This window comes from Humulus lupulus, chromosome 6 (genome assembly GCF_963169125.1).
Source record: "Humulus lupulus chromosome 6, drHumLupu1.1, whole genome shotgun sequence".
NCBI classification, from domain to species: Eukaryota; Viridiplantae; Streptophyta; class Magnoliopsida; order Rosales; family Cannabaceae; genus Humulus; species Humulus lupulus.
Window position 1 is genome coordinate 15,312,501 of NC_084798.1, and position 27,063 is coordinate 15,339,563.

Consider the following 27,063-nt stretch of genomic DNA (forward strand, 5'->3'; position numbering starts at 1 on the left):
AAGCATATTTCTATTTTTGCAAAAATTCAAAAACAAAAATTGTACCAAACGCTACTGTAGATGCCCCAATTTTATTTCTTGCCTTGACCCCAAATAGTTTATCATAATAGACACAATCTTAGGTTTCATTATTTTTTCTCAACAGCACAAAACCACAAGAAGAAGAAAAGGAGAAGCCTGTACGGCGGTAGGGGCTCGGGGGATGGTGGTCGACCGCGACACGGGGGTCGGGGTCGGGGTTGGGCTGTACGGCAGCAGGGGGCTCGGGACTGGGCTCAACGGCAACGACTAGTGGCTCGGGGGCTGGGCTCGACGGCACAGGGGCTGGGCATTTTCTCAGTCTATTCCCTCTCAGTCAGTCAGGTATGGAGATTGCTTTTTATTTTTTATTTTAATTTCTTTTCTATTATTTTCTTTCTTTCTTTTGTTTTGGTGAAAAGGGATCTCTCAATCTCACGGCCCTCCCTCTCTCACTCCAGTCTCACTCTCTCAAGTATGGAGACTCTTTATTTTTTATTTTTTATAATTGCTAGAAGATCAGTACACATTTCCCTGAAAACTACAAATATTTACAATATGAAACATCATATTATAGCCAAAAAAAATAGAAAAGGCTTAGAGACTTAATGTACAACCCTTATACATGTGATAGCTTGGAAAAGACCATGATTAAGAATCAGTGGGAAAAGAAAAAGAAGTCTGACCATATGTAGGAAGAGGAAAATGCCCTGTATTTCAAAGTGTTGGCAAATCTATAAAAGTAGGATCTTGAAATGGTGAAGTGAAACAAAGGAGTGTGCTATAGGAACCAGAATAATTATATAGTGGTAAATGATAGAAAACAAGAAGATTGTTGTTTCGATCTTATGCCTCAATATCTGCCTTATATTCATCTTTAGATTACATTGAAAACTGCATTAACATGAGCTTGTTGGACTGTTAATTAATTCATAATTACAAATTAATGAGAAGTTATTTCATTAAACCCAACGTTAGACAAAGTTTTGAAATTACGATTGACATGATTGTTCTTCTTTTGTTATTACTTAATGTGAATAAGTTGAGAACATTATAATCACCTCACTTGTTTATGATAACACCTGAAATGAACATGAACTTCTCTAATGTGGGACTCAAATCACTTCTTGTCTTGTAGTTGTAATGAAGACTAAAAAAGGAATACATAATACATATCATCAATTAGTGGAATCAATTTGCTTAAAATTTGAGACAATCATTTCTTGTCCCTCTATTAAAATTTCTATCCAACTCTACGAGTACACACATATATATAATCTCCATTCACTTTTGCCTTTTCACTTTGTTTGGTTTCAATTTTCTAATAATACATTGCCCCTTAAAAAAAATAATAATTGTACAATATTATTTCACAGATCAAGGGTAGATATTTTTAGTCCCAATTTCTCAAAAATAAAAATGAAAAACAAGGATAGAACTCATTGAACTCATTTCAGAAACAAGCATATAAAAAGGAAATTTTTGCTGGCAGACGCTGTAGAACTCATTTCAATTTTCAATTTTCTAATAATACATTGAACTCATTTCAGAAACAGAATATGCAATACTTGGGAGTGTGGTTGGTTACTTTTGTGTTAAGCTTATTATTAGCCATGCTTTGCTTCAAGAATTCCTAAAAAAATCTTAACAATGTGGGTTTAAGTTGAATCTTAGTTTGCCCTCATAAAATTTTGCTTATTTTTGATCATCAAGGCATTGTACCTTTGTACCTTTAACCATATTTTTTACTCATGCAAATAATGTACCTTTGCATGCAATTTGGAACAATTTGTGTTGTATCTGTTTAGATGAAGATTGGAGTGATGTTTTGTAGTTTTTTCAAATGGTATTTAGCATTTTAACAGGACAAGCAAAATAGGCAACGCTTCATTGAATAGTTGCCAAGTTTTGAACCAAAATAGACAAAGCTTCACTGATTAGTTACCATATCATCTCATCATCTCATCAACAGTGAGAAGTTGTGAACCAAAATAGACAATGCTTCACTAATTAGTTACCATTGCATCTCTTCAAGAGTGCTGTTAGTATTTGATAGGTTCTTTTAAAACTAACAGTTTGTTTTGAAAAGAAACACAACAATTACTCTTAAATAGCCATTTATTATAGGTAAGAAAGATAAGATACAATTCTGAAACATGTTTTGCTGAAACATGCTAAATGGTATCTAAAAGCTACCGATGCTTGATAAATGTTTTTACTCAATTTTAATTATAGTTGTTGGGTTAGTACCTCTTCTTTGTTCTTTCATTTTTGTGTGCCCATGCTTTGAGTGGAAGCCATCGTCAAAAGAAATAAACTTAAAAAATACAAGCCACAAACTAATAAAATTGGATTTGTACATATTATGCTTTAATTAAAAATTTTGATTAGTCTATTGTGTAAATGTAAAAAGAGTGAATAAATTTGTTTGTTTTGTTTTTCAATTCCAAACTTGTTTTATGTTTTTGATGTGGATGTCTGTGTAAGCATTGAAGACTTGGGTCCTATAATGTTTTGGTATATATTGACTTTTTTATTTTGTTTTAATATACCTTGAATGAAATAAAGTATTAGAGAGATAAAATTAGTTTATTGAAGCTATTGAGTATGGAAAAATATTAAAAGAACAAGAGAGTAAACTTATGACTTGGACTGACACATTGGTAGCAAGAGAGTTGTGTAACAATTGTGAGTAAACTTATTTATTTACATTACAATAAAAATCTAGTTATAATTTTTTCATGTTTGGTGTATTATAATGTGATTTTTTATGTTCCAGGGATGATTTTAAAAATAAATTCATAACAGCTAATTCTTACTTTGAAAAGACTATTGGTGATGAGGGTGAGTATAAGGACAAGAAGAAGAAAGATATGTTGTTTGACAATGAATCTAGTGTTTTATTTTATTTGTAATTTTTATTAGTGTAAATGATTCTTTTTTGAGTGTTTAATTATATTTTGTAAATTTAGTTATATATTTTTTAAGGTGAAGATGATTATGTTTATAAATAAGGTTATATGATTTTTGAGTCGTGTAGTAGTGTTATATTTGTCCAAAATTTATTTTATTAGATTTGTAAATACTTTGTATAAGTTTTGTTATTTTAATTTATAATTTTTTAGATTTGTATATAAATCATAATTTATAATTTAAAATAAAAATAAATAATTTTTTTGCAAGCAACGACGATACTTAATAATTATCGGTGTTGCCAGCAACGACGACACCTAATAACTGTTGTCGATGATAGCAACGACAACACTTAATAACTGTTGGTGTAGCCAGCAACGATGATACTTAATAACTGTCGGCGTAGCTACTCCTACGCTGACATAGGCAAACTGACAGTTAGTCGATTGTCGTCGTTGTTCAATAGCGATAGTTAAAAACTATCGGGAAATTGTGTTTTTGTAGTGGTGAGAGGGTGAGGATGAAGAAGAACGAGGAGGTGAAACTTGAACTTTCTAGGCAAGTAGAACAATTATTTTCTGGCATTGTGATGAGGAAAGATTGGAAATCAAGTTAGGATTGCCCAAATCATCTTCATGGAGTTCATTGTGAGACCAAGAAAAATGACCAGCTGGTTTTTGAAGAGAAGAGGCAGCGAGACAGGCTTTGAACTTGTAGCCTGAGGGTAACCATGTAATTTGTAACATATTTCCATAGTGTGGCAGCACTCCCAGCAAATTGACCATGAGAAGTGGACTCGGTGTCAACAATGTCCATTTGAGCATTAGACAGTCCTTTTTGCTATTCTTATTGGATAATGGCAGCATAGACTTTGTTGATGTTGGGACAGGGACCTTGCATCAAAATCTAAGAATGAATGGCTTTGTATATATGAATCATTAAGCCCCACAAGAAACTCAAGAACCTGATCCTATCCTTGATAGTCCAAAAAAATCTTCATTACACCACAACTACAAACAGGTTGTGGGCGAAATTCTTTGCAAAGAACCCAAAGGGCTTTAATTCTGGTGAAATAAGCTCCCGTGACATCAATAGAGGCCTAAACCAAAGCTTTCATAGAACGTTTTACTTGGAACACTCGGGGACCATTATTCTGATGGAAGTGCTCAACACCATCCAAATACATGATGCTATCAGCAATATTAGGAGAAACATCATGGAGAATTCAAGAAACGACCATACTATTGCATCTACACAAAATATCATAGTCATCATCACCGGGGTCTGGTTGTGGAAGCTTACCATTAATGAACTTGAGCTTGTTCTTCGCGAGGGGGGAAATCATCATCGAATGTTTCCATGAATTGTAATCTTCACCACCAGTGAGGATTTTTGAAGCAATATTTGCTCTTGGATGATCGCCATTAGAGAGGTAGTAAGGGCTTCGAGTATCATTCGTAGAGGATGTTGGGAAAAATGCCTTTAAAGCAATTGTAGTTGACAAATGTTTTAAATGAAATAAATAATTTAATTGAATTATTATATATATAGACTATGGTCAGTATTATATGATAATATTAAGTGAATATTAGAAAATTCCAAAGTTTATCTATGTGGTCTTAATCTCATATTGGTATGAGAGCATCGAGATTAAGATAATAAACTTAAAACACTTCGCAGTAAAATAAAGTTATGAATGCTTTAGATTAATTACTGCTAGTACGGTCCACTAGTATTATGAATATATGTGACCTAGATTTGAGTTACTAGTGTAGTATGACACTTTAGTGAAGGTACTTTGCATGCTGAGTGCATGTAGAATTGGACTAGATGTGATTTGTTAATACTTGTTTAAACAACGTTTCATAGTATTAATCAAGGGAATTTACTCATTCAGTACCCTATGTTTTTGCAAAGTATTATTTTGGCACCCTCTGTTTTTAATAATGCTCATATGGTACCCTGCATGTTAAAATTATACATATTTGATACCCTAGACTCAGATTTGATAGATAAAATTTTGTCAATATGATCAAACTGTCATCAGTTATATGTAATTAAGTAATTAAATTTAAATTTGGAACTTACATAATTGACAGCAGTTTGATTAAATTGGTAAAATTTTATTAATTAAATTTGAGTTTAGGATACCAAATATGTACGATTTTAAAATACAGGGTACCATATTAGCATTATTGAAAATAGAGGGTACCAAAATGATACTTTGCAAAAACACAAGGTACCAAATGGTTACCTACCCATTAATCAAACACATCGAATGATGATCATATACACGATGATCTTAATCTTGAGGTTACTATGAACTCCTATATATTTCATATGATTCTTTGATTCATGTGTTAAGGTTTGTCAGAATGATTAGGCTAAAAACAATTGTTTTGGGGACTCAATGATGTTGTGAGAACTTTGCTTGATATCTGAAATAAACAATACACACACAGCAAAAGGAACAAGAAAAGTAATGACAGAAAGAGAGTAAACAGAAACAAAGTTACTTGGTTCAGAGATTCCAATTAGGAACTCCTACATCCAAGGCAGGGAACTTATCTTCCCTAGTCGAATCCACTATGAAGAAGAGAGATTTACAGCACTAGAATACACCAGCTAAGATCTTTACAAGCCATTCACCAGGCCAAAACCCCAAAGCTTACAGTCACTCTTGTTTTCTTTCTCCACAAGAACAGAGTAGACAAAACAGAGCCTCTTAGCACACTAAACTCTCTTAGCCTTTTTCTCTGAACTAATCTATGCCTTTTATAGATATAAGGCTTACAAACAAAGACCTATAGATACCTTAACTAACTAACTTGATTTAACTTGACTTAACAGAATAATAACAATCACTTGGTCTGCAGCCCAAGATAACAGTTTTAACTAACAGTCAAGAAATGCAAGTCACACATTAACAAACTCCACCTTGACTGGCATTTCTATAGGACTTAGTTAGAATCGACATAGGGAACCCTGCTCCAGCTGTAGTAACTAAGTAGGACCAACATTTAACAAGTCCAAAGCTTCCTTGAACTTGTTTGTTGGTATTCCCTTGGTTAACATATCAGCTGGATTAATTAAAGTAGATATCTTTTTGTAATGACCCAACTACTCTAGACTTTGGGCCATTAACGACAACTAAACATAGACACTTAACTTCTTTAATAAAACTTACAAAAACATACATTTGAAATAACATATCTTTATTAAAGGTTTAAGACTATATAAAATTCATAAGTAGGATATGGGATCCCATTGTTTTAAAATCAAAACATGACATAATGATAATTAAAAAGAGATTACATAATAAAATGCGGAAAAATACATATAAAAACCATAAGAACAAAACTACATCATCGAATTGAAACTCTCGGCTCCTTGAATCCATTCCGCCTCAATACACATTCCCAAAGCATCCATGAACCTTTCCCGCCACTATAGCTATTTTCCTGCACATATAAACATAAAAGAAATGAGCCTAATGCCCAGCAAGGAAAATCTAACATATAGACATATACATAAAAATTTATAATCCAACATAAACATACCATAACACTTATGTCACATACATACTATAATGGCCATTATTACTTGGGGTCCCATAAACTAAACAAGTCATATGCCCATTAGATTAGTGGGGTCCTGCTAGCTAAGCAAGTCATATGCCCATAGTCTAGTTGGGGCTTGCTAGCTAAGCAGGTCATATGCCCATAATCTATCTGGAGCTTGTTAGTTGTATAGGTCATATGCCCAAGTCTACAAACATACTTAACATAGCATTTTTCATAACACATAAATCATATAGCACATATATCCTATCCTTTTTTCCTTACCAAAATAACCGGGATATGAGGACTGATTTGGGACCTTGGAACACTCCTAAAAACCATTTATAATATGGTAAGTATATATGAAGAAAAGGGATGAAAAGAATGGAAGAACTATACCATTGAGAATATACTTACCAAAACTTATGTGCTTAAAAACTTGGATTTCCTAACCAAGAATAAGAATAAGGTTAGAATGAGTAGAAGACTATGAGAACTTAAAGAACATAATACCGAAATAGACTAGAGTTTGGAAATACCTTGAAGACTTATATGATCAATCTAAACCTTTCACTGAAATGTGTATAGAACCTTACTTCCCAAGTGTTTGGTAAGCTTATAATGATCAAGCTTATAATTCCCAACCCAAGTGTTTACACTCTCACACTCACCTAGCAACTTGCAGCCTCTGAACTTAGAGTAATAGATGAATAAATGGCTGGGTACTAGGTCCTATTTATAGAGTTTAGGAATGAAAAGATCTCATTTAACTTAAATAAAAATAATGGCTTTTTAAGTGAAAATAATTTGAATTATCGTTCAGCAGAGGCTGAAGACTCGTTCAGAAAGGTGCTGAACTTATCAAGAGGTTGAAGGTTTGAATGGAAAACGATTTTGAAAACCTTCAAAATGTGCTGAGAGGGGCGATATATCGCTCCCTATAGGCGATATATCGCCTGGGCCATTATGCCTGAGGCAATCGTGCAACGTTTCATGTTTTTCCTATCTTCGTACTGCGATATATCGCCCCCTATAGCTGCGATATATCGGTATATGCTGAATATTTAAACACGAAATTACACATTTTTAGCTTAATTTGAATTGAGTAAACAGCCTTGACTAAACCCTCTAACGTTTTCAAAGCTGCTGACTGACCTTAGAATATTCAAATTTTAATCTTAATAAATTTAATCCTCAAAATGCTTAATCCTTAATAGACATGCACATAACATGTGCTATTATCTTATTGGTTCTTATCTAAACCTTATAGTATAATAAATATTATCCTCAATATCAGACATATTAATCAAACTTTAGGTTAAAAATTAATATTCTTAAACTATAGGTTAAACTTAGAAAATCTACAAGTACTACTATGAGTGTCCAAATAAATCCCGGTCTGAACCAAAAATCCACAGTTATAAAGATAATACTATTATTACTATTATACTACTATTTAACTTAGCTAAGTAAAGTTGTTGGACTCTACACTTTTCTACTTTTATCTCTCCTTGTGCCACTACATCTCTTATGAAGTGCAGCATAACATCAATGTGTTTGGTCCTTTCATGGTAAGCACTATTCTTGGACAAGTGTATGGCACTCTATGAGTCACAATACACCTTAGTATCTGCTGAATTCAGTTCCAGCTCTTTGATTATACCTTGCAGCCATATTACTTCCTTTATTGCTTCTGTAAGAGCCACATATTCGGCTTCAGTGGTAGACAAAGCCACAATGTGTTGCAAGTTTGATTTCCAGCTGATGACATTTCCACCAAATGTAAAAACAAAACCAGTTAAAGACCTTCTTTTGTCTAGATCAGCAGCATAATCCGAGTCACAGTACCCTATAACTTGTTTTTCTCCTCTTTTGTATTCTAATCCCAGTTCCGAACTTCCCTTCAAATATCTCAGCAGCCACTTAACAGCTTGCCAGTGAGATCGGGCAGGTTTGCTCATAAATCGGCTAATAAGGCTAACTCCATAAGCAATGTCAGGCCTTGTTCCTATCATTGCATACATAATACTTCCCACAACACTAGAATAGGGAAGATTATCCATATATTTAGCCTCTTCATTTGATAACTCACCTTTGACAGCTTCTAATATGACATTTGCAGCAGTAGGAGTGCAAACAGTTTTAGCATCTTTTTGACCAAAGATTTCTATAATCCTTTTGATATAACCTGATTGGGATAGTTTTAACAGTCCCTTTCTTCTATCTCTCTTGATTTCTATGCCAAGTATTCTTCTAGCAGGCCCTAGGTCTTTCATGTCAAATTCTTCCTTGAGAACCTCTTTCAACTTTTGAATTTCCTCCTTATCTTGGCATGCTAGAAGCATGTCATCAACATACAGTAGTAAGTAAATCATCACACCTTCTCTTATTTTTCTCAAATAAACACAGTGATCATAGTGACTTCTACTATATCCCTTGGTTAGAATAAAATCATCAAACCTCTTGTACCACATTCTTGGTGACTGCTTTAATCCGTACAGAGATCTTTGGAGCAAACAGACTTTCCCTTATGTTCCTTTCTTGACAAAGCCTTCGGGCTGAGACATGTATATATTCTCTTCAAGGTTGCCATGTAAGAAAGCAGTCTTCACATTGAGTTGCTCTAATTCTAAATTCTGCATTGCTACAGCAGCAAGCACGAGCCTTATAGATGATAGTTTCACCACTGGAGAGAAAACTTCATGATAGTCAACCCCCTCGACTTGAGAGAATCCTTTTGCCATAACTCTAGCCTTAAACCTCTGATTTTCAACACCAGGAATAGCAGGCTTGATCTTATAAATCCACTTACATCCAATTATTTTCTTATTTTCTGGCCTGTCAACAAGCTTCCAAGTTTGGTTTTTCCAATGGGACTTCATTTCTTCTTGCATAGCAGCTGTCCATTCCCTTCTATATTTGTTTTTGCTTACTGCAGCAAAGGAGGTTGGCTCTTCAAGCTCTATCGAGTCCCCAATATTCAGAGCATATGCAGTGATCTCGCATTGTGCAAACTGGGCTGAATATCTATCAGGTTTCCTTATTTCTCTCCTTGTTCTATCTCTGGCCAGCAAGTAGTCTCTTAGATCTTCATTGGTATCAGCTTGCTCCACCTCAATTTCTGTTTCAGCAGGCTCTTCCCTTGGATTTTCTTCACTATGCTCCACCTTAATTGTGTCATTGTTACCTGAAAAATCAAAGTTTGTATATGTCTGATCTTGTAGACCAGCATCAGATTTATTTTCCACCTCAAACTGTGAATTTTCAGTAATATTTTGTCCCTGCAAGTTAGTTTTGTAGCAAGAATTTTCATCAAAAATAACATGCTTGCTAATGACACATTTTCTTTCATTTATTAACCATAGTTTATAACCTTTAACACCACTAGGATACCCAATGAAAACAACTTTTAGAGCTCTTGGCTCTAATTTTCCTTGATTCTTATGCACATAAGCAATACAACCAAATGTTTTTAAATGAGACAAGTTTGGACTTTTACCAGTCCATACTTCCATAGGAGTTTTAAATCCTATAGCTGAAGAAGGTGACCTATTTATTAAGTAGCAAGCAATAGAAGTAGCTTCAGCCCAAAAACACTTAGGCAAACCCGATTCGGATAGCATACATCTAACTTTATTTAGGATAGTCCTATTCATTCTCTCGGCTAATCCATTTTGTTGAGGAGTGTCAGGGCATGTTTTATGTCTTATAATTCCATTCTCAGCACAAAATTTGTTAAACTCACCACTACAAAATTCTAAACCATTATCTGTTCTTAGTTTTTTAAGTTTCTTTCCACATTGATTTTTAGTTGTGATTTTCCATTCCTTAAATTTACTAAAAGCTTCATGCTTATGTTTTAAGAAATAAACCCAAACTTTCCTAGAAAAATCATCAATTATGGACAAAAAATAATGAGAACCAGATAAGGAATTTGGTACCTGAGGTGACCCCCACAAGTCTGAGTGTACATACTCTAAGACTTCTTTTGTAGTGTGTACAAATCTTGCAAAACTCAGTTTGTGAGACTTCCCTAGAGCACAAGTTTCACAAAAATCCATTGAACCAATCTGTTTTGATTCCGAGATTCCTTGTTTGCTTAGTTCTTGTAGGCCTTTTAAGCTCATGTGTCCGAGCCTCTTGTGCCACAAGTAAGTTTGAGTTGGTGCTGAATTTACAACTGCAACTTCACCATTTACAGCTTCACCTTGTAATATATATAGCCCTTGCTGATAGCATCCTTTTAGAACCACCATAACACCCTTCATGACCTTGAGTAACCCATTTTCCCCTTTGTATGTACAACCAGATTTATCTAACATTCCTAGAGAGATTAAGTTTCTTCTTAGTTTTGGAACCAGCCTAACTTCCTTTAATATTTTGTAAGAACCATCCCAAAGTTTCAGTCGAACACTTCCAATTCCAGTGACTTCACATGAGTTGTCATTCCCCATGATTACATTTCCACCACTCACAGGTTGGAAATTGAAGAGTAGCTCTCTTCTGTATGTCATATGGAACGTGCACCAGAGTCCATGACCCATTCATGTTGTATCTTTGTTGAAGAGATTGATAAAACTTCTGCACTATCGTATCCTTCAGACAAATTTGCACTATCACGACCTTCAACAGATTTTGAATTAACAGCTTTGTTTCCATTCAATCTATATGTACCATTGTCGTTTGAATTCTTCCTTTCTGGACAGAATTTCTTTATGTGTCCCTCCTTTCTACACAACCAGCATATCCTCTTAGCTTGTCCACCATTCCTAGATTGAGATCTTGAATGGCTTTTCCCTCTAGAAGTATTCCTCTTGAGTGACCTGCCCCTTGCATTTAAGCCTTCTGCAGTACCCTTCTTTTCAAACTTTAGCTCCAAATCTTTTGATCTAAGTGCACCTAAAACATCATCCAAAGACAAAGTATCTCTACCATACTTGATGGCAGTCTTTAGATCTTGATAATTTCCAGGCAGAGAATTTAAAATAATAACAACTTGATTTTCTTCTGATATTTTTTCATCAATATTAGCAAGACTCACTGTTATCTTTTTAAATTCATCCAAATTATCTTCTAAGGATTTAGTTGAATCCATCTTAAAACCAAACAATTGTTCCTTAAGATAAATTTTATTTGAAAGTGACTTAGTCATATACAAAGATTCAAGTTTTAACCAGATTTTTGCAGCTGTATCTTCATCATCAATTTGTCTTAAGACATTATCAGCAAGGTTCAGAATTAACAAACTAAAAGCAGATTCCATTACCTCATTTTTCTGGGCAGCTGTGAGTGTGTCGGGTAGAGACTTCTCTCCCAAAAGAGCTTGTGCACACTTTTGATGAACCAGCACAACCCTCTTCTTTTTTCTCCACGTGTTGAAATCCCCTTTTCCATCAAACTTTTCTAACTCTATGCGTGACCCCATTGCTGAGTTCTTGTTCTTGATGATTTCTTGATTGAGATCTTGATATCAAAGCAGCCACGGAACCTGTCTCTGATGCCACTTGTGAGAACTTTGCTTGATATCTGAAATAAACAATACACACACAGCAAAAGGAACAAGAAAAGTAATGACAGAAAGAGAGTAAACAGAAACAAAGTTACTTGGTTCAGAGATTCCAATTAGGAACTCCTACATCCAAGGCAGGGAACTTATCTTCCCTAGTCGAATCCACTATGAAGAAGAGAGATTTACAGCACTAGAATACACCAGCTAAGATCTTTACAAGCCATTCACCAGGCCAAAACCCCAAAGCTTACAGTCACTCTTGTTTTCTTTCTCCACAAGAACAGAGTAGACAAAACAGAGCCTCTTAGCACACTAAACTCTCTTAGCCTTTTTCTCTGAACTAATCTATGCCTTTTATAGATATAAGGCTTACAAACAAAGACCTATAGATACCTTAACTAACTAACTTGATTTAACTTGACTTAACAGAATAATAACAATCACTTGGTCTGCAGCCTAAGATAACAGTTTTAACTATCAGTCAAGAAATGCAAGTCACACATTAACAGATGTATATGGCTGGGGACATAGTTTAACATATATGGAATCTATACCTTCTTATAGATTGAATAATGGTTCCCTATTGGGTTGAATTTTGAAATTGAAAAGGTTATGAGCGCTCACGTTGCAAACTTGTTGTGACACAACCTTCACTAATAAAGTCAATGGTACTCTAGGAACAAGATATAGCTAAAAGGGAAAAACGGTAATTTTATTCCCTTTTAATTATGAACCATTAATAGAAGATTAACGCTGTATGTAATGATAATATCAATGGACACTTTATTCTTTAATAAAGTACTCATTAAATATATGTCTATAATTATCAAGAGTTCAATCTCATATTTATAGTGGAGTAATCATGAGATTAATAAATATGATTATTTAATCAAAGAACTTTGATTAATAATCTAATATTTATTGGAGCTTGATATTATAGGTTCATAGGTCTCTAGGGTGGCTCTATCAACACCATATCAAGGTAAGAGTTAATACAAGGGTATAACTGTAATTTGAGAATAATTTTATTCTTCGGGTCAAGTATACAATTATATGATAATTGAGGTTGAATAATTAATTTGGAATTAATTATTAATTTTTCGAAAATATATTTATAAATTTAAATACGTAAATTTCGAATTTCATATATATAAATAGATAAATTAATTTTTAAATTAATTATTTTATTTGAGTGGGAGAAAATAAGACTAGTTAGTTAAAATTTGTTTTTGATTTATTTAATTTTAAAAGATGATGATAATGATGATCATTGTACGCCCTAAATATCCATGGGTTATTAGCGAGTTGGAGAAGGGCATAATCCTATTGGCCACGTGGAAGCCACCTACCCAGAGCTGCTGTTACGAGTCTTTACCCCTTTAGCTCGAGGTAGCCAAAGGTTTAGTAAGAATACTCAAAGGCATCGGGTTAGCAGTGTGGACACCATGAGCTGAGACTATATCAAGTTCGAGGTACGACCTGGAGGTTGACACCTCCGATCCTTTATAAAGTCAACCACGCAATGTAAACGTGCGCATATCAGACATCACGTGTCTACTCCATTCCTGAATTATCGGACACGCAGTATAAACGTGCGTGTTGAGGCACCCCACGACTGGTTTGGGCCATACGACCCATTATCCCCCTTATCTATTGATTAGACGACACTTCGTTGTCAGGTTTTAGGAATTAATCATGAATGTCACAAAAGTGACATGATGGGTAAAAAGGTCACGGGATGACCCTTTTCGCCAACACCCAGATGTCTTTTCCTTATAAATATGGTGACCCTGGGTGTTGCAAAGGGTTGGCTTCTAATTTGTAAGGAAACACCCTGTAAGGAATACCGGAGATATATTAATAATATTGACTGGTGGACTAGAGATATTTTAACTTTCGAACCACCTAAAAAAGGAAACGAGTTATAACCTTACTTTGAGATTATTCACATATTACGGTTCATCATTTAGCACTAATCCATCTCTTTATTCATATAATTATCTGTTGCCGAAGAATCGCTTAAACAGTTTGGTGCTTTCATTGAGAGTATTGTAGATTAGTGCTATTGCAAAAACCCAACCATGGTGGTTACTCGCTCGAGACATGGTAACGAAGCGGGTCAACGTGATGGGCAGGAGGCCCACCATGCCGCCATATCCGATGAACAAAACCCTGAGGTTCAGCAGCAACCGGGAAAACAGCTAATGGGCCAAGAAGACATTGGAAGTTCGGCTCCCCGGCCGCCCAATCTAAACCCGAATTTATACACAGCGGTAGAAATGGAAAATGCATAATTGAGGAGTCAGCTGGCGAAAGAAAACAAGCAGATCGAAGATGTTTTGGCCCAATTACCCCCTCTTACAACCGACGCTAACGTCGGGAAGAGGCATGGTGGGACTCATAAGTCTCGTCGGGGTAACCGGTCCAGGCCCAGTCGGTCGGTCAGACCCTCGACATCAAATTCTACTCCCACGTCACATCACCAGGAAACTATATTTGAGGAACTTTCTAGGGCCGATCAGCAGTTCCGCCGATCGGTCCGGACCTCAACTCCTAGCTCAGTTCCACCCTCGAGTGCACCCAGGAGGGCTCGTGGAAGCTCGCGAAGGAGATCCGGGGAGGGCTCACGATGACAGCTCGCCCCGGCCAGCCGTCCTGCACCACGCTCAGATCGCCGAGCACAAGACGCGGGGCATGGTAGAGCGGAGCGGCCGCAACCTAGCTTAATCCGCCCCGACGGGACCAGGATCGCGTCGCCAGTCAGGCATCCTCTGTCACCAATAAGATACCCATCTCCTCCTTGTTCAGTTCGAGACATTCCGGCTCATGGGAGCAGCAGGAGAAATCCTCCTTCCGTCGGACCTTCCCATCGCAGCCGAGCGCCTAGGGAAATCCCAGATCCTCACCCTCAGCGGCGGCCTCCGAGCTTTTCTAATGGAAGTTACTGGATCGGGAGTCGTCGAAGTGGCATGTTTGGCGAAGACCTGCGCCATCGTTTGAGTTCAGCTCAAAGCCCTCGGGTCACCCCTCCGGCCGACCTCCGAGATCGCCTCGACTCTCAGAGAGGGGAGGGCCTATCTGAAGTACGTGACAGCGGGCATGTCCCACATAACCTATCTCAAGATAGGAGGGACTATGACCCGCCTAACGCGTATAATGGAACTGGAGCTGTTGAACAGCCCCAGAACAACCAAGGAAGCAAGGACCAAACCCTAGAGCGACTGGCTTAGATGCATATAGTGACCCATATGCTTGCACTATAGTGACCCATATGCTTGTTAGTAACATGTCTGTTTGCACTATATGTGGTATTTTTGCAGTTGGGCTTAGATGCATATAGTGACCCATATGCTTGTTAGATATATGGATTTTGCCAAATAAAATATGCATAAAATGATAGGTTTTATTTGGGCCCATTAGAAAATGTAAAGTTTAAATTCCTCTCTTGTGGGTGATTCCACTTGTGAATGCCCATTTGCTTTGCAAAACTATAATGGACCTAATCAATGAATAACAATTAATAAAACAAATGTTTAAATTCTTGTCTTTTGGACATTGTATGGAAGATTGGGGGCCTCTGTAGTGGGAACGACATACTGGACCTAGCCCTCCTCCATACAAGCCCAATTGTTAAGGCCCATTTTGCATGAGTTGGATTTAATTGATAGGTTCATTATATTAGTTAAACCTAAATATTGATTAGCAACAAATTAATTCTAAATTAATTGAATTTGTTTCAATGTGACACTTTAGAATTAATAAGAAATTATAGGACTTTGGTTTTAAAAAATTTATTCTTTTAAATTTTTTTGGAAAACCATAGTCACTACAAGAAATACACCCTAGCGACGACTTCTATTGCGACGACAATGATGTCGTCGCAATAGAACACATAAAACCACAAAAATTGGATTTTTTATTTTTCATTTATTTTTAATTTTTATTAAAGACCTACAGGGAGGACATATCGTCGTAATAAATGTTGTCGGTGTAGGTTCAAAATATCTTGACCTATAGAGACGACATGTAGTCGCTATAGGTCTCTAAATTTTTTGGAGGGGATACAGAGCGCCCAAATTATTTATTATTAATTTTTTATTTTTTTATCAAATAACCTATAGCGACGAAGTCGTCGCTATAGGTCTATAAATTTTTTTAGGGGATATACAATGTCCAAATTATTTATTATTAATGTTTTATTTTTTTCTCAAATAACCTATAGCGACGACATGTCGCTGCTGTAGAGGTTCGAAAAAAATGGTGGGAAAATTTCCCCCCAAAAATTTAGCACTGATACTTGAATTTTGGAAACTCTCTATAGCGACGACATGTTATTTTCATTAATGAAAACTGCACATTTCATCTACTGAGACGATATTTTTATGCCCTACAGCGACGACATGTTGTGGCTGTAGGTTTTGGGTATATACTAGAAAAACCCGATCCTTTCTATTCTCCTTTCTCATTTTCTCATTAAATGTTTCATATAGGGTCTCGGTTTCTCACCACCTCCAGCACGGCTCAACTCAGTTTATGTCAAGTTTTTCTCATTAAATGCTATATTTTTTTGGTTTCTTTCTATTTTGATGAGTTTTCCCCATTGTTGATGGTGTTTATGAGGATTTTAGGGATGATGTTTGTGTTTTATAAGTTTTCTAAGATATGCATAATTTTAACTTTGGGTTTAGTGAGTTTTAATGTTACTCTATGAAAATGTTAGGTTTATTAGAGATTATTGATGAATTTTAAATTTGTTTTTTGTTTCTTTTTTTTCTTCTTAAATATTGGTTTTATAGATTGGTTTTGGCTTGTTGGCTTGATTATTATGGACTTGGACAACTCTTGGAGGTTGGTTTTAATTTTAGTTTTTGCATATTTAATGTTATTATAGTTTTTTGAAATGTATATGTAAATGTGATTTGATTAATATATTATATGAATATGATTAGTTTATTTTTTAGTGTAAAACTATATGAATATGTATATGTATATGTATTTTAGATAAACTTTTAATTTTAGATAATTAAGTTTAAATTTAGGTTAAAGTGTGTGTTATATGATTGATATTGAGCATATATTGATTAAATTGGTTTGTTTTTGTTTTGTTTTCAAATATGTGTGGACTTATATATGTGTTAGTATATACTATATGTTTGAATGTTAGTATTCAAAGTTTATTTGGAATTATATATGTGTTTGTATATATGGTGAATTTGTTTTATGTTAGAAAGTAATTTATGTTTTTTTTTTTCTAATTATTTATGAGTGTTGAAATTATTAAGTTATTAAGTATATGTTTTAATGATATGAGTTGGTTAGAATTGTGATTTTTTTAGAATTTTTTTAAAAATTTACTATTTTTAAAAAAAATTATTACTATTTTTATTATGATAATTTTATGATTAGTTTATATGTAATTTTATTTGATGAACATTAATTGTGTTATTAATAATTAATTTTAATTTATGTTAAATTTTATTATCTTTAAATAAGTATTATATATATTGTGCACTCTTAATGGTGACTACCCATGGGTGATTACTTTAATATTAACCATTAGATTAATAGATTAAGATCAATGGTTCAAATTTATAGTTGTTAATTAATATTTTTAAAAAGAAATTTTGATTTTTTCAAATTTTTGGAAGGGTTACATGATTAAAAATGTGTATTTATTATGAAAATATAATATTGTAAACTTTTTTATTTTTCAAATGTATGTCAATTTCTAAATATAACTAGTGTTTCTCATTTGTTGAAAACACCATTAATTATGGTAGAAAAAAATAACTAAATTGGAAATTAATACAGAAAAAAAAAATTTACCTATTGGTGACTTGCTATATCAAGTCACTGTGTTTCCACATAATCATAATTGTTAGTACCCATCTATGGGTAGTAACCATTGAGAAGTCTTCCATATTTATTATTAAATAAAATCAAACGAATTATTATATTTTAATATTATTAATTAATTACCGGTGGATTAATAGGGGTGGGACCCGCTGGTATTAAATGAGTCAAATGAGGTTGACTATTACTTACACCGGCGGAGTCCTGCCGCTATTAATCTACCGATATTAATAGATTACCGACTGGGTGTAAGTATCCAGTAATAACCATAATCACCGACCGATTATTACCGACGGAGTATTACCGGCAGATCCCCGCCAGTAATATGCATTACCGGCGGAATCCGCTATTATTACCAGCAGAAGCCTCCGCCGGTAATACTGTGTTCTGTTGTAGTGTATTGTAGGAAATACTTGTTTGTATTTGAAGTGTATGTGTTGAAATTGTTGAAGAATAATTTTGAAGATGAGTAATAATTACTACTTAATGTTTTATTTTTCTTTTTGATATCATACAAACTATTGTTAAAGAAGTTTTAATATATTTGATATTCATCTTTAGAGAAGTAGGTTCAGAGATAAAATTGTGTGCTGCAGAGATAACATAAGGTTGAAAACATGTGTGTCTTAATGAAGTAGGTTCTGCAAATTCTGTGTGTTGCGGTGGTTTATCGGCGAAATTATGCATGTTGAATATTGTGTTTGTTCGTGTAATGACCCAACTATTTCTAAGACATTGGACCATTAAAACTACTAGACATAGCTACTACTTTGAAGAGAACATACATAAGAAATATTCGTAACTTTATTAAAAACTCAAAAGTAAATATTCGAAATACATAAATGTGCGGTATGAGATCCCATTGTTTTAAAATATAACATAACTTTAAATTAAATGAAATTGTTTACAAAAGTAAATGCGGAAAATACATAAAAACATAATTTAAAAGACTAAAAATAGTCCTCGAATCGACACGCAGCCCATCTATTCCATTCAGCCTCAACACACATGCCAAGCTTCCAAGAATCCTTTCGCCTCCGTATCTATTTTTTTGCATCACACTAAAAATAAAGGAGTGAGAGCCTAATGCCCAGCAAGAAAAATCTACTAATCAATCATATAACATAAAACATAAACATAAGACTATATCAAAACATATACTATAAAACATATATCACAACTCTAACCCATGTCCATGGTAAACATTGGAGTTTGCTAGCTAAGCAACTATAAGCCTCAAAATATATTGAGGTTTGCTAGCTAAGCAACTATGATCCCCAAGCAACATAAAAACATTGGGGTTTGCTAGCTAAGCAACTATAAGACTCAAAATACATTGATGTTTGCTAGCTAAGCAACTATGAGCCCCAAAGACTACAAGACGTATTCATATATATCATAACATAACATATTATAACATAAACATATCATAACATATAAGCATATAAAAACTATCCTATTTTCCTTATCAAAGGCAGGGATATTTGAGAACAAGAACGAGATTAGAAAACTCCTATAAACCAATGATTCACCCAAAACGGGTATGTTTAAAAATTTATAAATCGCAAGCGCACAAATCGTTCATATAGAATAATGATTGTGTAAGCAAGGATGTCGAACTCAAAGGAGTTGTCTAAAATCGAAAAGAGAAAACTATTTTAAATCAAAAGTAATAAATTCCAACCTAGCTCCAAAGATTGATGAGTTTTAATATTATGAACATAAAATAAAAGATTGAAAAATAAAGCTATTTAAGAGAATAAAAATAAACCAATAATAATTTGAAAATAAGTGTTAAAAGAAAAGATTATTAAGATACTAGAATCCACAAAGTGTAAGTTTAATAATATTTATTAGTATATTGATTCCCAAGTTTTAGTGATAGTTAAAATAATTCAAACTATCATTTTCCAAAAAGATTTATAATTTTAAGCACAAATTACTTATAAAAAGATAGGATTTTTCTTTACTTTTCAAAATTATAATTTCAAAGCATTTAGTGTAAATCAATCTAATGAAATAACAAATAAATCAATGAACATTATTTATAAGGCAAAACATAATATTTTTGTTCTAAGCATGGATGTGTACAATTTAATGACACATCTTACACAAAGAATATTATGTTTATGCACTAATGAAGAACAAAGTGTAAATATGTTCTAACAATCTAAAATACAAGATATTTAAGATGAAAGAAATATATGAAGAAGAAAAACCCATAAACTTTGTTGCATTACAAGGGAAATCAACACACACATAAATATTACCTAGTTACAAGTTGTTTCATCATGATCTTAATAATCTTATGAAAAAGATTAGAAGCACATAATTAGAGTAGAAATTACAAAATAAACGACATACATACTTGCAAAATGCTCTTGAAAAAAACCCAAATGGAAGAGAGAATGGTAGAGAGAAAATGAGAGAAAAAAGATGGTAACAAAAAATTAAGCACCCCAAAAATGGTCTTCAAAACCCTTATTTATAGCCAAAATGAGATTATTAAAATAATCAATTTAAATTAAGTAAATTAATTAAATTAATAATAATATGGTAAATAGGGGTAAATTGTAGGAGTGATGATGATTTTGGGGGTACAAGTGTGTAGAAAAATGGGTAAAAAGTGGCATTTTAAGCATAGGAGACAAATGGTACACTTAGGCAATTTTAGGCTAAAAAATGGGAAAGTGTAGCTATTAGGCTGCTGGTGGCTGCTTGGTGCCAGGCGGTTTCGGCTGGGCTGAATGGGCCTGGCAGATGGCCTTTGGAGCTGGGCCTGGGAAGGGGCAGGCGTTGATGAAGCTTTTGCTGGGATATGGCAGCTTGGAAATGCACATGAAGGTGGAAGTGCAGTTGGACACGTGGCGGCTGTTGGAGACTTACTGGAGGCATCATGTGATGCTGCTTGGGGCTGCTCGGTTGGAGAAACCGTGGGATGGCAGGTGGGAGGAAGAGGAGAGAAACGGGCCTGGGCTACTGGGCTCTAGCGTGGGCCTGGTGGGCATTTGGAGAAAACCCATTTTTCTTGTTACTTTCTTTCAAAACTACCACATTTTCTTTGATTTCCTTGCTTTTCAAGAGCCACAAATGAAATAATTTTCCTACAAAATAAATTATAAACTAAATTAAAATTAAATATTTTCATTAATAAAATATATCATATAACTCCCATGAAAACATTAATTAAAATTTAATTTACATAACATTTAATTTCAATAAAATCATATTTTTAGCATTTGTTGACCCACGATTTAGCCAACTGACACGGAGTCAAAATATGAATGATATAGACGAATATATATAGATAATAACGTAATGACAAAAGTAAAGAAAACACAGTAATTTATAGTGGTTCGGCCCCAGGATCTGGTAATGACCTACGTCCACTTAGAATGATATTGATATGGGATCAAAAGTGTGATCAGAGAACTCGGGTTCAATGAGTTTCAACACTCCTCATCAACAATACAAATTTACTCAGATAATATCTATAATCTCTATGATTTCCGGGCTCCCAAAAGTCCCTTCCCATGAGCCATCTCCTGCTATTTATAGGCTCATGGAGGGTTGCCCAATATTGTTACAGATATTATCCCCTGAATCATGGGATATTCAGAAGATTGCATGAGATAAGTTCGGGATTCATAAGATCTTTTCATAAATGTTGCTTTGCCAGCGGAACCACCGACCAGTCTGGTCGTGGTAAAGACAGGTCTGTCCTGCTTCTGGTGTGTCTCCTGGTCGATACTCTAGCAGACGCTCCAGGTGTCAGCCACGTGTCAAGAGATTATTCGCCACGTCACAAATGCTAATTTATTGGATAACATTTGCCCCCCAAAGTTTATTTACCACGAACAGTAAATAAACTTTGAGCGAACGACCCTTCGGTAACCCCTCCTGACGTGTCAGAGCCCTTCGTGCGTTCTTGAAAAAAGCAAACCACTCTTGTCTAATCAAGGCTTTTCAGTTTCCCAGAAATAATTTTGACGGCCATTACGCTTCCCCATACTTCGAAAATGGAAAACTAATGATCACGCCTTTTGAATACCAAAGACAAACTTATATAAGGTTACTTGAGCCACTTCTTTTCTTTTTACGCACGCCACCTCTCTGTCAAAAACCCTAAAAACCAGAGCTTTACTCTCTCCGGCGAACCTTCCTTTGTGCTGTAGGATCAGACGGTGGGCTCATTGACTCTCCGAAACTCTCACTTCCATCTTCACGACCATTTTCCTTGGTAAGTTACTTTGAAACTCCATGCTCCTAACCTTTTGTGGTGCATGCTTTTAAATGGTGTACTGTTTGAATCTCTTGGTTTCTGGTTTTTTGAACGCCTGTAGATAAGATGTTTTTGTAGGCAAAGTAGGCTTTTGAGTAGGTTTAAAACCCAGGATCAGTGCTTTTTAGGACGTAGGATCGAAGTAGCATTTCGATTTTTTATGCCAGTTAGAAATAATTTTTTCCCGCCGTAAGGGGAGTCGAAAAAGCTTTTCACTTTCACCCTTTTGGTCCATTTTTTAAACTGTTTGCACAGAGAGACTTAGTTAGAATGCTGTTATATAAAGGCTTAGCTTTTATACTCGACCAGCGTTATTCTAAGAACCTCCTAGATTCCTCTGACCTCGCCTCCCCATTCTTCTGTTTGCAGATTTTAATGCCAGATTTGTGGGGAGGTGAGAGACCCATTGACGACGACCTCCTCGCCCAACTGCTCGAGGGAGAAGAACAACCAGCCGATCGCATCCACCAGATACCTTTCTCACGAGCCTCTTCCAGACCGCACCCTTCTCCTTCAATGGCCCGTTCAAAATCCTCTGGCAAGAAAATGCCCGAATCTGAAAGTAACCCTTCTTCTTCTGCCCAGCCTGATTCGCAGGCGGGGGCTCCCTCGACCAGTGGTCGAGAGAATCTTGTTCCTGACCCCAATATCCAAACTAGGGCTCGTCCTCGTCATCGCAATCCGCCTGATGGCGAGTGGTACACTCCTCCAGTCAGTTCGATGACCCTTCGGATGGTCGCCAACTGCTTCAGAAAATACCCCCTAACGGGGGTGACCATTACACGTCCTACTGCGGAGCAGAGGGCTAACCGTCCAGGAGGAGCAAACAGCGCCTGGTCCCGGTATCACATTGAAGCGGGGGCTTATCTCCCTCTTCATCCTTTCTTTGTGGGGGTGGCCAATTATTTCGGCGTCGCTCCCTTTCAAATAACCCCTAACGGATATAGGATGTTGGCTGCACTTTATGTTCTGTACAAACTTAACAAATGGCCAGAACCTTCACCTCATGAGGTTAACTACCTCTTTGACCTCAAGTCCAATCCTCAACACAACGGGACGGGCTTTTTTCACTTCTGCCATCAGGAAACTGGCCGGACGTTTTTGAGTGGCACTACCCATATATCAAACGTGGGACATTACAACAAGGAGTACTTCTTTACTCCGGACATATCCAGTAACAACTTGGCCTTCGCGAGAGGAGGTACAAATTTGTCTTTGCCTTGGTCGATACTTTATCATAGAGTATTTCCTTTCGTCATTTCTCAAACTTGATCTGCTTTTCAGGCCCCTGGTTGCGCCCGACCCCAACACCAGACATGGTGTCGAGGTCTGATACTCTGGCCAAGATGTCTGCCGCAACCAAATGTGTCAAGACCCTGACACTAGAAAATAATTTGAGGTCGTCCGGCCTTCTGGCTCCTCGCCATGACAATAGAAGGTCCGTAACGGACGAACCCACTGCCGGGGGGGTTCCTGAGCAGCAACCTCCTGCGCCCTCTCCAAGGAGGAGGCCAACAGGAGTTACGATCAGGGAACCCACGGGCAGCCCTTCTGCAGAAAGGCCTTCTGCTCCCCAAGGCAAGGGGAAAGAAAAGGCCACAGAACCAGTTGTTGACTTGAAAGAGTCTTCTGATGACAATGGTAACGTTATTTCGCTTTTAAATGGTCTGCCAATCCCCTGTCACATGTTTGACGGGGATGGTAACTTTACATATGCTCCAAATCTAGGGCCAAACTTCTTCATGCCAGAAAATGAGTATATGATTAATAGAGTCAATAGTATAGCGACCAGTAGTTGTAGCTCGGGTATTCACTTTATTATCTTCTTTCTGTTGTATTACTTACTTTCACCTTTTTCTTCCCTTACTAACCTCTTGTGTTTATTTTCATGCAGATATGTCGACTCCCAATATCTTTGACATGTACCAGGCCGAAGAGGAAGAGGAAGTCCCTCAACTTCAACGGAGGTCAAAGAAACGAACTGGTGAAACCAGTCAAGGCCCTTCAGCCAAGAAGAGTCGACCAGAAGACCTTCCTCAGGGCACACCGACCGGGCAAAGTCCTGCGCCAACTGGGCGAACTCCTACCCCTCCTCCAGCTCCTTCTGAACAGCAAAACACCCCTGCTCGGTCCAACCCTCCACCTGCGCCTGCTAGGGAGCATCTTTCTCGCGAAGAGGCTCATGAGGCCAGGCTCGTGAGCCGTACCATCCGATCTGCTAAGGATCGAATTGAACGCACAGGCAAAGGTGAGCGTGTTGGGGCCGCCATGATCCAAGCTGAAGAGCTACCAGTCGATCAGATCCTGAACAGGGCTCTGAACGAGATCTCCAGCGTAAGTATTTCTTTGTTCCTCGAGTCTTTGTTTTTTCAGTTCTCGAGATAAGTCTTGACTTCTTTTTCTTTCGTTTACAGGCCTTACTTTCTGCCATTACTGCTCGTGCCCGAGCCCAGGCCTACTTTGAGCAGATTGAGGCTAAAGTTCTCGAGAAACATCAGGTGAAGGCGGCTGAGGAGCTTTCGGCTGCTGAGGCCAAGCATGCTAAGGAGTTGGAGACGGTGGTCCGAGAGAGGGATGCAGCGGTGACCAAACTGTCCGCGGCTGAAGCTGCAAAAGATGCAGCGGTTAAGCTGAGGGAAGAGTACCGGTCGTACAACAAAACTCATCTCCGCGAGATCAAGCATCTGGAGGGGGTAGTCAAGTCTAAGGACGAGACTATTGCCACTCTCGAGGGCAAGGTGCAGCAGTCGGAGCTTGACAACTCCAAGAATCTGGAAAAGTACAAAAGGACGACACTCCGATGTTTCTATAACTTCTGGAAACACAATCAGGGTGCTGACTTTAGCTACCTTTTAGAGGAAGTCAGAGTTGCGGAGTTGGCTCGGTGCGCTGCTCAACTGGCTGAAGAGGAGGCGAGAGCTGCGACTCCTGCAACCCCAAGCGTCGTTGGTTTGGATGAAGAAACCATCGAGGAAGAGACTGACCAGGTTGTTGCCCAGGATCCTCCTGCCCCCCATGCCTCTTAATTTATTTAACTGTTTTTCTTTCTTTTTGAACATGCGACCCACGGGTCGCAATGTAAAAACAACAGTTTCTTTTTAAACTTTGCTGCACGGGCAGTAAATCTTTTTGTTTGAACAATTACATTCAAGCAGCAATGCTTGCGGTGTAAAAGCTTAACTCTTAGTGTTATAATATTTTTACTTATTATAACGTTTGTCCGTATGACCGAACTTAGCATAGTACTTTGGCATGATTTATCAAAACATATATTTTGAAAAAATACTCTAAGTACTTGAAGCATGCTTTCACTCATTTTGTTCATGTGTTTACATACCTTGAGAGTATGCTTTGCTATCGATGTGCCTTATATGCCCCCCAAGTGATCGAGGAGCTTTAGGTCCTTGGTCACTTGCCCTGACCATGGCCTGTCCGAACATTCCTGTTCGTGCGGAAAAATGATACTTGTAATACAGCAAAACAACACACGTAATGAACAAATACTTGTAAATGTAAATTCACAAAGGTTGGCAAGAACGACTGGCTGAGCACAGTCCCTTATAATTTCGTATTAAAAATAGACTAATCGTGTCTTTACGAATGATTCTGAAACAGAATCTTACATATACGAGCAGTTAGCCATACACCGTGGCTAACCCTCTTTGCAAAACTTGTAAAAATTAATAGAAAAATTTGAACAAGCCAGTCCTTTAAGAAGGGCTGTTTATTGATAATACTTGCGCAGGTGTTCTCCATTCCAGTAACGTGGAATGAGATCTCCGTTTAAGCGTGCAAGTTTGTAGGTGCCTGGGTGAAGGACTTCTTCAATCTGGTAAGGTCCTTCCCAGTTAGGTCCGAGCACGCCAGCAGTGGGGTCGCGGGTATTCAAGAAAACTCGTCGTAACACCAAGTCTCCGACGTTGAATCTTCTTTCTTTAACTTTGGAGTTAAAGTACCGGGCGACTTTTTGCTGATAAGCAGCGACTCGGAGTTGAGATTTTTCTCGTATCTCGTCAATCGAGTCTAAGGACTCCAGCATTAGCTGGCTGTTTTGGTCTTGATCGTACGTTAAACGCCGATGTGAGGGGGGATTTATCTCGACGGGTAACATGGCCTCATACCCATAAGCTAAGGAAAATGGGGTACGTCCTGTGGCTGTTCGATGAGATGTTCTATACGACCAGAGGACTTCAGGTAGTTGTTCTGGCCATGCTCCTTTAGCTTCTTCAATTCTTTTCTTCAGGGTGTCCTTGAGGGTTTTGTTCACAGCTTCGACTTGCCCATTCGCTTGGGGGTGTGCGACTGAAGAAAAGCTCTTAATTATCCCATGCCTTCCGCAGAAATCGGTGAACAGGTCGCTGTCAAATTGGGTCCCGTTGTCTGATACTATTTTTCTGGGCAAACCATACCGGCACACAATGTTCTTGATGACAAAGTCGAGAACTTTCTTGGTTGTGATGGTTGCGAGTGGTTCAGCTTCGACCCATTTTGTAAAGTAATCGACTGCCACAACTGCGTACTTTACTCCTCCTTTTCCTGTTGGCAGTGATCCAATTAAATCTATTCCCCATATTGCGAAAGGCCACGGGCTCTGCATCTGCTTTAGCTCGTTTGGAGCTGCTCGTGGGATTTTGGAGAACCTCTGACATTTATCACACCTTCGTACGTACTCCATTGAATCCTCGTTCATCGTTGGCCAAAAATAGCCCTGTCGGAGAATTTTTTTCGCCAAACTCTGCCCCCCAGCGTGATCTCCGCAAAAGCCTTCATGCACCTCTTTCATGAGTTCCTTAGCTTTTTCTGATGTAATGCACCTGAGCAGTGGCATTGAATATCCTCTTCGGTACATAACACCGTCGAGCAGTATGTACCTAGCAGCTTGTCTTTGCAGAGTTCTGGCCTTGTTTCTATCTGCTGGCAATGTCCCA

At 36.9% G+C, this 27,063-nt stretch overlaps 1 long non-coding RNA gene across 4 annotated transcripts in view; it reads left to right on the top strand.

Moving 5' to 3' along the window:
• LOC133781730 (uncharacterized) overlaps nucleotides 1-24,460 on the top strand; it is a 26,157-nt gene extending 1,697 nt beyond the window's left edge. The window contains exons 2-3 of one of the 4 annotated variants that reach the window (XR_009870240.1): nucleotides 1-363; nucleotides 24,030-24,460. The exon at nucleotides 1-363 is cut by the window's left edge and continues 1,103 nt beyond it. This is a non-coding gene — a long non-coding RNA (uncharacterized LOC133781730). Of the gene's footprint in view, nucleotides 3,062-24,029 lie in introns of those variants that run through there. The other 3 variants (XR_009870237.1, XR_009870238.1, XR_009870239.1) reach the window with 3 other exon arrangements.
• The last annotated feature ends 2,603 nt before the right edge of the window (nucleotides 24,461-27,063 follow it).